The following is a 13,830-nucleotide window of genomic DNA, read 5'->3' as shown; positions in this document are numbered from 1 at the left end:
ATATCTTCACGTTCTGTTAGGTCCATACAATTTCTGTCCTTTATTGACCATCTTTGCATGAAATATTACTAAGATAGCTAAATGTTAGTAAAATAGCCAATTCCTGATAAATATACTATTATACTGGCTGGCTCTCACTTCAATAGTATATTTATCAGGAATTTGTTATTTTACCAACAATATTAGTAATTAGTACCAATCTATTTCTCATCTGTAAAAACAGTACAGCAATATAGATGTGATTTAGAATTCACAGTATCCAATATTTTTATCTAAATGTATTTTCTTACTGATTTATGAAAATAGAGAATTAAAAAAAAACTTCCAAATTATTAACACTATGCCCAAATAATGTACAAAGAAAGATGTACCTTTACCTAAAATTTTTATTATTTCCTCTCTATTAGTATTGTACTTCTTTCTCTACAATTCTTTGAGTTCATGAGAACCATGTAGCTGACTTTCTTTCACTATCCCAACACTTACCTTCATTTGCTTCCTTTTGCAGCTTGGATCTCATGGTTTACTATTAGTCATTCTTGTCCCCAAATCATACCCTCACTGCTCTCTTTCATTCTGTATCATAAACATGGTAAAACTCAACCCTTGTTTAAACTAAGAAATGACTTCTTCATTCCTGAAGAAAAGCTGCAGAAAATCAAACGGATAAGGCTAACTGGCTGTACTAAAAATTGTTGTATTGTTGTGTAGTCACTAAATCATGTCTGACTCTTTTGTGACCCCATGGACTGTAGCCAGCCAGGCTCATCTGTCTATGGGATTTGGACATGAAAGAGTGGAGTGAGTTGCCGTTTCCTTCTCCAGGGGTTCTTTCTGACCCAGGGATCCAACATGCGTCTTCTACATTTGTAGGCAGATTCTTTCCACTGAGCCACCTGGAAAGCCCATAATAAAAATTAGTGAATATTAAAACTAAATAGAATCTAACTCTGCCTAGAAAATATATTGTGTCACCCACTCATCTCCCCTTAAATCTATCTTTCCTGAAATTTAAAGACGTTTACTCCTTGGAAGAAAAGTTATGACCAACCTAGATAGCATATTCAAAAGCAGAGGCATTACTTTGCCAACAAAGGTCCGTCTAGTCAGGGCTATGGTTTTTCCAGGGGTCAGGTATGGATGTGAGAGTTGGACTGTGAAGAAAGCTGAGCGCCAAAGAATTGATGCTTTTGAACTGCGGTGTTGGAGAAGACTCTTGAGAGTCCCTTGCACTACAAGGAGATCCAACCAGTCCATTCTAAAGGAGATCAGTCCTGGGTGTTCATTGTAAGGACTGAACTAAAGCTGAAACTCCAGTACTTTGGCCAGCTCATGCAAAGAGTTGACTCATTGGAAAAGACCCTGATGCTGGAAGGTATTGGGGGCAGGAGGAGAAGGGGACGACAGAGGACGAGATGGCTGGATGGCATCACCGACTAGATAGATGTGAGTCTGAGTGAACTCCGGGAGTTGATGATGGACAGGGAAGCCTGGCGTGCTGCGATTCATGGGGTCACAAAGAGTTGGACACAACTGAGCGACTGAACTGAACTGAACCTCTTATATATTGACAAATCAGGGGATACAAATGGGAATTTCTCTCCATCTCACCTGTACCTATCTTTTTCCTATTCATCTCATAGTAGTCCTTTTCCTGTATAAGATAAAGGTCTTCCTTTAAAGTTGAAAGTCTTGCTAGTCCCTAAAGTGTGGTCCAAGAATCAATAGCAATAATGTTACATGAGTTATAATTCCATTTTGGAAAGTTGGTTCATATCAGTCTCGTATTAACATAATTAGTATATTTTAAGCTACTACAAAACACCATGGGGATTTTGCTGAATAAAAATACAAGACCACTGTCTTTGAAGTTGTCAGGCTTAAAGAATAAATAACAATTAAAAACAAATTAAAAGAAAACTTGCAAATAGTGATTTATGGCTTAGTTTCTTTGTATTTTAAACTATAAGATTGTACAGAATCATTTCTAATAGCATGGGCCTTTAGACTTTCCTGATCTTAAGTCCTGGAATTCTGAAAGACTAAAAATGCTTACTCCTTGGAAGAAAAGGTATGACCAACCTAGATAGCATATTCAAAAGCAGAGACATTACTTTGCCAACAAAGGTCCATCTAGTCAAGGCTATGGTTTTTCCTGTGGTCATGTATGGATGTGAGAGTTGGACTGGGAAGAAAGCTGACTGCTGAAGAATTGATGCTTTTGAACTTTGGTGTTGGAGAAGGCTCTTGAGAGTCCCTTGGACTGCAAGGAGATATAACCAGTCCATTCTGAAGGAGATCAGCCCTGGAATTTCTTTGGAAGGAATGATGCTAAAGCTGAAACTCCAGTACTTTGGCCACCTCATGTGAAGAGTTGACTCACTGGAAAAGACTCTGATGCTGGGAGGGATTGGGGACAGGAGGAAAAGGAGATACAGAGGATGAGATGGCTGGATGGCATTACCGACTCGATGGACATGAGTCTGAGTGAACTCCAGGAGTTGATGATGGACAGGGAGGCCTGGCGTGCTGCGATTCATGGGGTTGCAAAGAGTTGGACATGACTGAGCAATTGAACTGAACTGAACTGAAAAATGTGGTACACAAAAGTTACTGATTTAAGATGTAAGCTCCAGGAAGACAGGTGCTTTTCTGTTTCATTTGTTGCTGTATTTACACAACTTAGAACAGTGTCTTGTGCATTATTAGCATTATGCAGTTTCAAATGAAACTCTGTGAGAGATAGTTTCAATAAAAACAGATGAAAAAAAAGTACAATTTTCTGTGGTATCTTTAGGTTAAGAAATAGGGGGTTGAGGGAGATCCCTTCTATTTATGCCCTTATGTCTCTCCTTTAGTAAAGAGAGAATGAGAATTTTTCCAACATTTTGACCCACCTATATATTGCTAGGACACCAAGGGAGAAGTAATGATTTTTTTTTTCTAATTATTGGACATGTTCTTGGCCCTCTTTCTCTACTGAGTTGGGTTTTTGAGTGGAAGGTCAATAGTTGTGTACTGACAAGATGTATTGACTTCAGCTCTCTACTAATTCATTTCTTGTTTTCCACTGAATGTGCACAAGCCCAAGGGCTGTGAGTTCTTACAGTTCCTGTTTTCCTGTAAAAGGCATACTAGATAGGATTTCTTGCCACAGGGTAACCTTTTTCTGCTTCACATGGGTGGGTAGAATGAGGCTGACTCAGATTCCTGAATGTATTCACTGTAGTGAAAGTAGACTATGCAGTATTACTTCATCCAGAATATTTCAGAGAGCTCTGCATATTGACTCTTTACTCGATGCTATTAATTTACAGATATTTCAATTTTTATTTGGCTTTGCATTTGAATCTCCCAACAGTTAGAGTCAGAAGGGAAGAAGAATTAGTGATGAATTACCAAAGCTTACAACAAGTTTTATTATATCTGAGGCCTCCTTTTAGGGTCATAGCCATTAGACAGATTCACTATATTTTTATCTATTAGTACACTGGCAATATTCAAGTTACTATATGGATTTTCTTCCTAACTTAAAAATGTAGAGATTTCTTCTTTTTTGAATGAGGAAGAAGACTGTCACAAATGCATTGCTCTTAAGGATGTTTTTTCCCTCACAAAGATTCCTACATTATGCCCTTCTCTGAAGACATACAGCAAGCAAAACTCTATGATCACTTATAGCATCAATTGGAGAGATGAAGTTATGTAACTGATTTCTATTCTCAGCTAGATTGCAGTATTCTCATTTCATTGGCTTCACTGATAATGGTCATTGTTGGTTTTAACATTTAATAGGATTTTAAAATGAAGCAGAAAGAAATTAAGTGCTGGAAATTTAAAAAAAAATGTATGAAAGTAGCAAGTTAAAATCCAAGGCTAGTCTTTGTATTCTACAACATGAGTTCTAATAAGCAGGAAATAATGTTTAAATAACATCAAGGAAATATTTACAAGCAGATGCATAGTAGCTAGTTTTAGGTGGAATTAACAAATATAGACTATCCTTTTTATGTTAAGATTACAACAAACAAATCTTTCTTTAGATAAGAATCGCTAGTATCCTTTGCAATGGGTACATAAGAAAAAATGAATACCTTTAAGTTGTCTGTTATTTTGAAGTGACAGAGTTGACAATACACAGTCTAGTGTTTCCCATATAGCTATGTCATCAAGTAAGGATGACTTATTAGTCATGAGTTTCCTGCAGCAGAGAGGAAAAATGCATAAATCAGAGACTGAATCAATGAAGTAAATCAAAGTAATGTTTCATTTATATTATCAAGGTGTGTTGGACAATCCTAGAAACTTACATTTAAGAGTATGTACATAAGAAGAGCTCCAACAAAATGAATAATGGAAATAGCCAGAAACAGGATTAGTGATTAATGATGACTCGGTGACTTTAATAAACAAACGATGTGATTTCAAGTTTGTGACAATTGGTAAAGGTCTTGTGGTCCAAGAAGCATATGCCCTGTGCATGTTGACAGGATTTAAGACAGGCAAGGGAATAACTATAATAAAGCCTCATCACTTGGCATATAATCAAAGTAAACATGAAGCAAGTTCATTAAATTTCTCTGCTCCCAATCTATACATAGCAGAGAGCAAACACCCAATCTAGAAATAGACAACTTTTTCTTACTGTGGATCAAAATGGGAAACTTAAATAAGCAATAATGAAAACACCAACAATGGCCATAGCAGAGAAAAAAATCTGACAAGTGACATAAAAATAACCATTAATAACAAAAATCCACATGTGTTTAGTAAGTTAGCAGTAGAAGAGACAGTTATGGGGATGTCAGAAAAATCATATAATTTATATCGATGCTGCATATATAGTTGTAAATAAGAGCAGATCCTAGATATGCATGCTATCTTGTATATATGTCTGCATAATTTTCTTGAAGACACTACTGCCTTTGGGATATTGAAGAGTTTGACAATAGATAGAGGCTGAGGCAAATAGGAACTGATTTTCTAAAAGAGAAATCACCAAGATAGACCAACACTGACAAACACTAAGATAATCACCCACAAATTTGTGCTTCCAGTTTTCAGATATTATTTCTTGGCTTGACTGTGAGCCATGACAGCAAGACAAGCTTTGTTATAGTGGACACTCTATATATTATGGTCTAGTTTTTCTCAACGATAGTAGTAATAAGCATGGGCTTTGAGTTTTGAAAGGGTAGCTGCCATCAAGTGAGGAAGAAGAGTTTCAGGGAGAAATAAATCACTTCAATAAAACATTACTCAGCTGATGAAACTCACTTTCCAAGTTGAAGAAGCATTAGTTATTTTGTGCAAAGCATCCATTTTTTGCATTTTCTCATTTTTCTTTTTTTAACCTTGGCTACAACTTTATTGGGGGAACTACCTCTCTGTCAGTGTATATGGTGTTACTGACTGTGAATCAAAATACTTACACCTTATACCTTAATCTAGGACTGGAATGGTGTATATGGAAACCTGATGAAAGCTTGTTAGATATGCAGAATCTTAGGCCCCACTCTACCTTCATTAAATTAAAATCTGCATTTTAACAAGATTCCTAGGTGATTCACATGCACATTAGAATTGAGAAACACTATTCTAAAATAGGTCAATAACACATCCTATTTCCTAAATTTGAAAACAAATTCTTCCCTCATAGCTCAGTCAGTACAGAATCTGCCTGCAATACAGGAGACCCAGCCTTAATCCATGGATCAGGAAGAGTCCCTGGAGAAGGAAATGGCTATCCATTCCAGTATTCTTGCCTGAAGAATTACATGGACAGAGGAGCCCAGCAGGCCACAGTCCATGGGGTCATAAGAGTTGGACATAACTTAGTGACTAAACCACTACCACCAAAACAAATGCTAGGAAGTTCAGGCTGAGGTTCACTCTTTAGAGCTGTGTGAGTTTGCTTCAACTTTAGTCATTATCTGTCACCTATATTTCTACCTACCTATCTAGCTGTTGTGACCATTTTCCAGAAGTAAGATGAAGCTCCACCCAAAATTTTTCTCAGATTTTGAGATTCATGATGCCACATACATCCCAAGAGGATATGGAAAGATTATTAGTCACATGATAAAACTTTCCTGGAAGAGCAGGTCAGCTCCAAACCAAGTTTAAACATGGCTTGAGATCTTAGGGAAAAAAATAGTGACTTGGGGGTTTTATTGTGTGGTCAGTGGGTGGATCATGATGAGGGTTCCCATGCAAGCAAAGGGATTGCTGTGGCTTGAACCTCTCATGAGGACTAAAGGAGAGAACATCAATGATTTTTAAAAAATCACATTTCTTATCATTATTTTTCTTAGCAGATGTGGAGTACAAGGGGGAAAAGTAGGGTTGAGCCTTAAAAGCTCCATCAAAAAATAGTCAGGGACACTGCTGATTTTTAGTGACTGAAATTTCCCATTTTTCATTTAATTGAATTTGAAGTTGTTTAAGTAGATTTTGAGGGGTATGTATGAAGGCAGCCACCTAATACTGGTAAGAGAGGTGAACATTCTGTCGACTGTGCGCTGCATAATCCCAGCATTGTGCAATCTCATTCTGGGAAATGAAGTGGTTGCTTTGGTCACTATTAATGATATCTAGGACTCTGGAATGGAGAAAGAGTGTCATGAGGAGACCTTGTATTGTAGCTTTTGTGGATTTAGAGACATGCAGAACCTTGATTTTATACTTTGGGTCCTAGTAAGGTCAGAGATTCCTAGAGGTTTTTTTTCTTTTCTTTTTTTTTTAATCACAAAACACAACCTTCAGTTCAGTTCAGTTCAGTTCAGTCGCTCAGTCGTGTCCGACTCCTTGCGACCCCATGAATCACAGGTAACCTTAGATAAGCAATTATCATTGCTGCCATTGGCTTGATCTAGCAGTCAGACCAATTGCAGGGGCTCAAGAGTTTGTAAAAAGGTACAAATGTGAAGATTGTGGGCCAGGGCTTCCAGAACTAAGATGGCTGCCTGAAGTTCAGTCAGTTGTGCTGAACTTTGATTCCTGTCCTTCATCATGGCATCCTAGATAAGGGATGAAAAGGAAAAACATTCCACTGAGCTCCAATACATCTGACGGTGGCCATTTTGTAAAGGGAGGGCTTTCATTATTGTTTACTCTATTGATCCCAAGATGTTTAGAAGCCAAGGAGTCTGGGAGAGAAATAGTCTCCTCCAGTGCTGTGACATCCGACAAGTGACTGAGACAAGTCCTTTCGGAGGTGGGATATACCAGAGTGTCTAAGTCTGGCTCTATCTGTAGACATTCTTGGGTGTCTGTGGGTGTCAGGGTGTCAAGTCTTGGGTGTCAAGCTTATAGGGTGCTGCTTCCATGAGCCAAGGCATAATAAGCACCTGGGTATGGAGGGTCACAGGCTAGGACCTGTGAGAACCTCTGTTTCCAAGAGACCCAGCCAGCAATTTTCACTCTAATGGCATATAATGCAGAGCTGAGGGGAGCTGTTTCATGTGTCAGAAACTTAAGAACCACTTATGGGCATCACAGATATTCTGAAACTTCAGAAGTATGAAAGGAGTTTGCTAAGACCTTTACAGTGAAACAGTCTCTTGGGGACACCTGTGGGAATGCTTGTTGGACAGACATAGAGTATTTTATTAGAAAGAATAAATGAGCCAGAATTAGCCAGTTTGCAAATACATGATAAATGGACTAAAGTAAAATGTGTAAATAAGAAATAAATTTCATCTTGAAACTTAAAATTTGTTGTGGGAGCTGAGAGGATTTTGATAGTGTCAGGACTGGAGTGGCCCTCGGTTTACCAATAATTTTCAAAAAGTTAAATGAGAGGGCATATAGCCTTGCACTATGGGTGGCAGTGGGAGAGTGTACCCTTTTTTTGAGTTCTTCTGTGAATATTTTATATCCTGGATAAATGTGTCAAATGAGTTTCATTGGAGCAGATATTATTAAATTGATTTTATACCTATATTCTTGGAGTAAGTTAGATGTGGTTAAAGTTTTGCCAGCATAGACTGTGTACAATGCCTTTGTCTTGAGTTATTTCATGGGCAGCCTGGTAAAGGTGCATTATCTCCATTCAAAAGTGAAGGCAAACTACAGTTGAGAGGCTATTGAAATAGGTGATGAACAAAACATATTAGCCAGGTCTATAGTAGTGAAGTATTTATCAGTTCATGATTGGATGGAGTCAGTGATTTCAATAATATTGAGCATGGGGCCTTAATGGATGGGGGCATTAAGGTAGCAGTAATTTAGCATGGGGGTTGAATTCAGCATGTCATGCTTTCCAAGTTTAAGAAAACTTTAAATTGGACTGTTAAATGGAGAAGCAATGGGGGTAATAACCCATTTTCTGAGTAGGTCTTGTATACTGTGTTCAATTTTTAAAGTCTCTGTTTAATTTCCATTGGGTCATCTTAACTATTTTAAATTTTCAACGTTGGGAGTGGAGAAGATCCATCAAGTTTTCATTTGGTCAAATAAACTTCTCAGTTCAGTTCAGTTCAGTTCACTTTCTCAGTTGTGTCCAAATCTGTGGACCCCATGAATCGCAGTATGCCAGGCCACCTTGTTCATCACCAACTCCCAGAATTCACTCAAACTCTTGTCCATCGAGTCGGTGATGCCATCCAGCCATCTCATCCTCTGTTGTCCCCTTCTCCTCCTGCCCCTAATCCCTCCCAGCATCAGGGTCTTTTCCAATGAGTCAACTCTTCTCATGAGGTGGCCAAAGTATTGGAGTTTCACCTTTAGCATTAGTCCTTCCAATGAGCATCCAGGACTGATCTCCTTTAGAATGGACTGGTTGGATCTCCTTGCCATCCAAGGGACTCTAGAGTCTTCTCCAACACCACAGTTCAAAAGCATCAATTCTTTGGCACTCAGCTTTCTTCACAGTCCAACTTTCACATCCATACATGACTACTGGAAAAACCATAGCCTTGACTAGACGGACCTTTGTTGGCAAAGAAATATCTCTGCTTTTGAATACACTGTCTAGGTTGGTCATAACTTTCCTTCCAAGGAGAAAGCGTCTTTTTCCATCTGCAGTGATTTTGGAGTCCCCCGAAATAAAGTCTGACACTGTTTCCACTGTTTCCCCATCTATTTCCCATGAAGTGACAGGACCAGATGCCACGATCTTAGTTTTCTGAATGTTGAGCTTTAAGCCAACTTTTTCACTCTTCCTCTTTCACTTTCATCAAGACGCTCTTTAGTTCCTCTTCACTTTCTGCTACAAGGGTGGTGTCATCTGCATATCTGAGGTTATTGATATTTCTCCTGCAATCTTGATTCCAGGTTGTGCTTCTTCCAGCCCAGTGTTTCTCATGATGTACTCTGCAAACTTCTAAGTACTAAATACTTAACTTTAATTCATTATTCATTAGATCAGTGTTCTGTGATCCTTAGGAGATATTTTAGGGCAATAAGTTTATGACCATTAGGAATTTAGGACAGGTTTAGTTCTGGATAAAGTGAAGCACACTTGTTTTAAGTTCAGTAACTCCCTTAAGACTGTATAGGATGCCTTGTTTAAATTCAGTGGGATCCCCAGGTATAACTGCAAGTTGAGCCCCAAAGTTGATTAAGTTCGTTGAAGTGTGTCAGTTGATTCATTTCTGCTGAAAGTGTTGGTTGCTTCAGTCATGTCCAACTCTTTGAGACCCCATGGACTGTAGCCCACCCACCAGGCTCCTCAGTCTATGGAATTCTCCAGGCAAGAATACTGGAGTGGGTAGCTATTCCCTCCTCCAGGAGATCTTCCTAACCTGGGGATAGAATCCAGGTCTTCCACATGCAGGCAGTTTTACCGGCTGGGCCACCAGGAAAACCCCTTTCTGCTAAAGCAGAAAGGAATTGAGAACTTATGTAGTAGCAGCACAAAAGCTATTTAGAACCATCTTATCATCTTTTTGTTTTATAAATTATTACAGTAGATGTTTAATTTCCAGTTGTGTAGAACTGTGGACATTAGTTTCAATTTTTAAAATTTCCTCCTTATGTGTCTCTTTGGGCTGCCATCATAAATACCATAGACTGAGTAGAGTAGCTGAAATGACAGATTCGTTTTCTGACTGTTCTGGAGACTGGATGCTCTCTCTCAGGATGCCAATATGCTCAGATTCAGTGAGAGCCCTCTTTCAGGCTTGCAGATGACTGCCTTCTCACAGGGTGTTCTCGTGGCCTGTCTTCAGTGTGTGTTCCTGGAGAGACATATATCTTTCTCTCTTTCCTCTTTTTATAAAACTACTGATAACTACTGGATTAGAACCTAGGTTTAGGACCTCGTGGGCAATCATGTTGGAGGTAAGTCTTCAGCATATGAATTCTCAGGGAACATAATTCAGTTCATAGCACCCTGAATCCTGTATTCATTTATCTTTTTCCCCTTTCCTCCTTCCTTTTCTTTCTTTTCCTTTCCTTTTCTTTTTTGGATGATTAGTTGTAGGAGGCGGAGAAATTGGTAGGAAACTGAGGGAGAGATATCTGGACTTTTGCTACTTTGGAAACGTAAGAATATGTGAGATATATAACTCTATGTTTATATTTCACATGTGAAGTTCAGAGATTAAACCACACAAATGTGTGTCTTATTCTCCCTTCCATGGTATAAATTCTAAAAAGAGGGTCAGTATGTAACTAGATTCCCTTATTAGGCAATTAAAAATACTTATTGGAAAAGTGAAACTATAAATGCTAAATAAAAAAAAAAAAGCTTTAGGAAATCAGTTCTGAATTTCCTGTTTATCATTGTCATTTAGATCTTGCCAATCTCATGAGAGGGTCTTCTCATATGACTCAGCAGGTAAAGAATTACTTACCAGTGCAGGAGACACAGGAGATGCAGGTTCGACCCCTGGGTCAAGAAGATCCCCTGGAGGAGGAAATGGCAACTCACTCCAGTACTTTTGCCTAGAAAATTCCATGAACAGAAGATCCTGACAGTCTTGGCATCCTCGGGGTGATGGAGTCGGATATGACTGAGTGACTAAGCATGAATCTCAAAAAGTTTATGAGTTTATCAACCTTTAAAGTAATAATAATTGGTCATCTTTCTCACTAGAATGAGAATTAAGGAGAAAGCACTTAGTAAACAAGAATTAGCTGGTACTTAGAAGCAAGTAATTAAAAAAAAACAACTAGCAGTTTTACGCTTCTTCCTGTCGATTTATAAAATTTTGCATAAGCCACATCCTCATGACAGGAAAAAATCACTCAAGAATTATTTCACTCACATGCAAATTTTGTTTTCTCTTTCATTTGCTATTTTTTTTTCTTTTCCTCATTCTTTAATATACGAGATAGGAATTATCATAGTTGCATTTCTCTTAGGAAGCCTAGAAGGAAAGTGAGAAGCACTTTGTAATCAGATAGTCTGCTGATTGCATGCCTACTCTGGCTAAGAAGCTCAATAAAATGTGTCTTTTTGTCTTCTGAGTTTTAGCTCTGAGATGAAATACCTGGTTATACTACAAAATAGAAACTATTTCAGGTTAAATTTTTCTCCTATTGTTTATCTTCAGATTGATCGAGGCCTTGGAAAATATTTTGAATATACTATATGTACTCTGATTTCTTTGCACTGACTTTTAGCTTCTTTGAGAAAGTCCTGATTCTCAGTTATGATTCTCAGCTCCTCACATTCACATTTACCTTTCTCTACAGCCATCTAACTTTGTTTCTCCCATTTTCAAAGGGTAGAAAAATGTCCATTTGCTTGTTAAGTACTTCACCTCTACACAGACACTATCTTCTTTAGTGTCCTCAGCAAAGATGCTCCAACAATGACCACTATTCTTTCCTTTGTTCATCATTTCTTTCTCATTTGAAGCTTCTTCTCAGCAAATAAACATATTTAATTACTTACCCCTTAAAAATAAAATAAAAAATGATATTCTAATTCCACTTACCTCTCTATATATTGTCTATTTTAACCAATAGGTCAGTTCACTTACATTGATATTCTTCTTCTTTCAGCCATGTGGTAAGATTGATGATGACATTTTTTGAAACTTACATTTGAGCAGAAGCCTTATGAGCCAGCTCAAAGTTCTCCATTTTTCTGTACACTTTTCATTTATCCAGGAGGCAGATGTTGGTCAGACTAGGTCCCTGAGTGATCATAATGTTGAGTAGATAACCTTGCTGACTTGAAATGAAAATACTGTGGTATAAGTAGGAAATACATCTTTATTTTAAGCTCTGAAATTGTGGGTTTTCTCTTTACCAAAGCATAATCTCTCTTATCTGCATTAATATAGAAACTGAGTCCTAGAATTTGGGTGCTAACATATCAAAAATTTAAAATATAGGATAGTGTCTTACTATCCATGTGGTAAACAAAGAGAAAAATGCTATTTAAAGCTGAAAAAATAGTGATACACATTAGTCACTAAACTTTTAGTAAAAATATTGTTGGTTGTAATTAGAAAGCAGGCCATGCTGGTTGTGGATGTGAGTGTTGATGAAGGAAGTAGAAAAACTGGAGGAGGTGGTGTATATGCAATATATTTTACAAGGCATTACAAAAATAGTAGGATCTCAAAATAAATCGGCCAGTTTTCAAGAATGAATAAAATGGAATAAACCATTTCCAGAATATGAAGTCTTGTGATATTAAAAAGACAACTGTTTTTAGGCCCTAAACAGTAGGGGGAGGAAAGTGAGGAAAGTTTCAAGGATTAAATAAAATGTTGATTTAAACTGAGTCTTGCACGTAAAAATAAAGTGAATACTTTTCAACAATTTAAGTTGCCTGAGAACAAAAATCAAATTAAGGAAGTGACCATGAAAGTCATACTCAAAACCACCCTGACTAAGATACAGATAATGACATCCGATAAATATTTTTAAATGGGCAACACGCCTCAGAAAACAGAGACTGTATACTTGCCGACCTCAGCAATTTAATCTCCAAGTATTTGTTAAGTCAAAGTATTGAGAGACAGAGAGAGACTAAGAAAGGGAGAGAGACTAAGAGAGAGAGAGAAATATACTATGTATGTGATTTGTGTCATGCAAAGAAATGTGCTTATGAATACTGAGATATAAAGATAAATCTGACTGGAATCAAACTGGTAAGAACCAACTAGGTTTTTAAAAAGAAAGTGCTGTCAGAAAAACAAAAAGCAGAAAACAAAACCAACTAGGCCCAGGGAATATTGTTGCCATTTGAGACTTGAGATGACACTTAGCCTCAACTATCTATAGAGAGATAATAATCTGAGAATCATGTGTAGTGTCTTAGGAGAACATGGTCCATGATGTCCATTTCATCTGTGGCAAAGGAAGATAGAAGAAAAGAATAATTGGTTTTTGATTTGTGTTGCAGTTCTTCTGTTTTCTAAAAATAAGTATTTATTGTAATTATCCAGACCCTGTTCTTCCAAATATTTATTGAGGTGTGTTTGGGGGAACACATAACGTGTCTTTCTAAATTCAGAGATCTCCAAGACAAGAATAGCCACAGCTATGATTTATCTAAAATCTCTTTATTTGTCATTCTAGGAAAAAGACCTTTTCACTGAGAAAACTGGTACTTTTAGGTTGATGCCATGACTGAAATGGTTTTATGGCTGAGGTAAGTAAACTTTGGATTCAGGAAGGAGAGTGAACAGAGTATTTGGTGACCAGAATAAATTGTAGTAGTATTTGAAGTTTTTATAAATATTTCTGTCTTTTTCATTCTGATAGAAAAATAAATTTTACTTCCACAAACACAGGAATTACCATGTAACTTGTTTGGCTATGATATGAGGACAGAAATCTTCAAAATTCAGTGTACAGTTTTCTGTTTCTTCTCCCTCCCTGCCACGATAATTCCAAATTTTAAAGGTTAGATTGGCCTGAATT

The sequence above is a fragment of the Ovis aries genome, chromosome 6, assembly GCF_016772045.2.
Source record: "Ovis aries strain OAR_USU_Benz2616 breed Rambouillet chromosome 6, ARS-UI_Ramb_v3.0, whole genome shotgun sequence".
Taxonomy (NCBI): domain Eukaryota; kingdom Metazoa; phylum Chordata; class Mammalia; order Artiodactyla; family Bovidae; genus Ovis; species Ovis aries.
Note: the sequence above shows the minus strand (reverse complement) of the source record.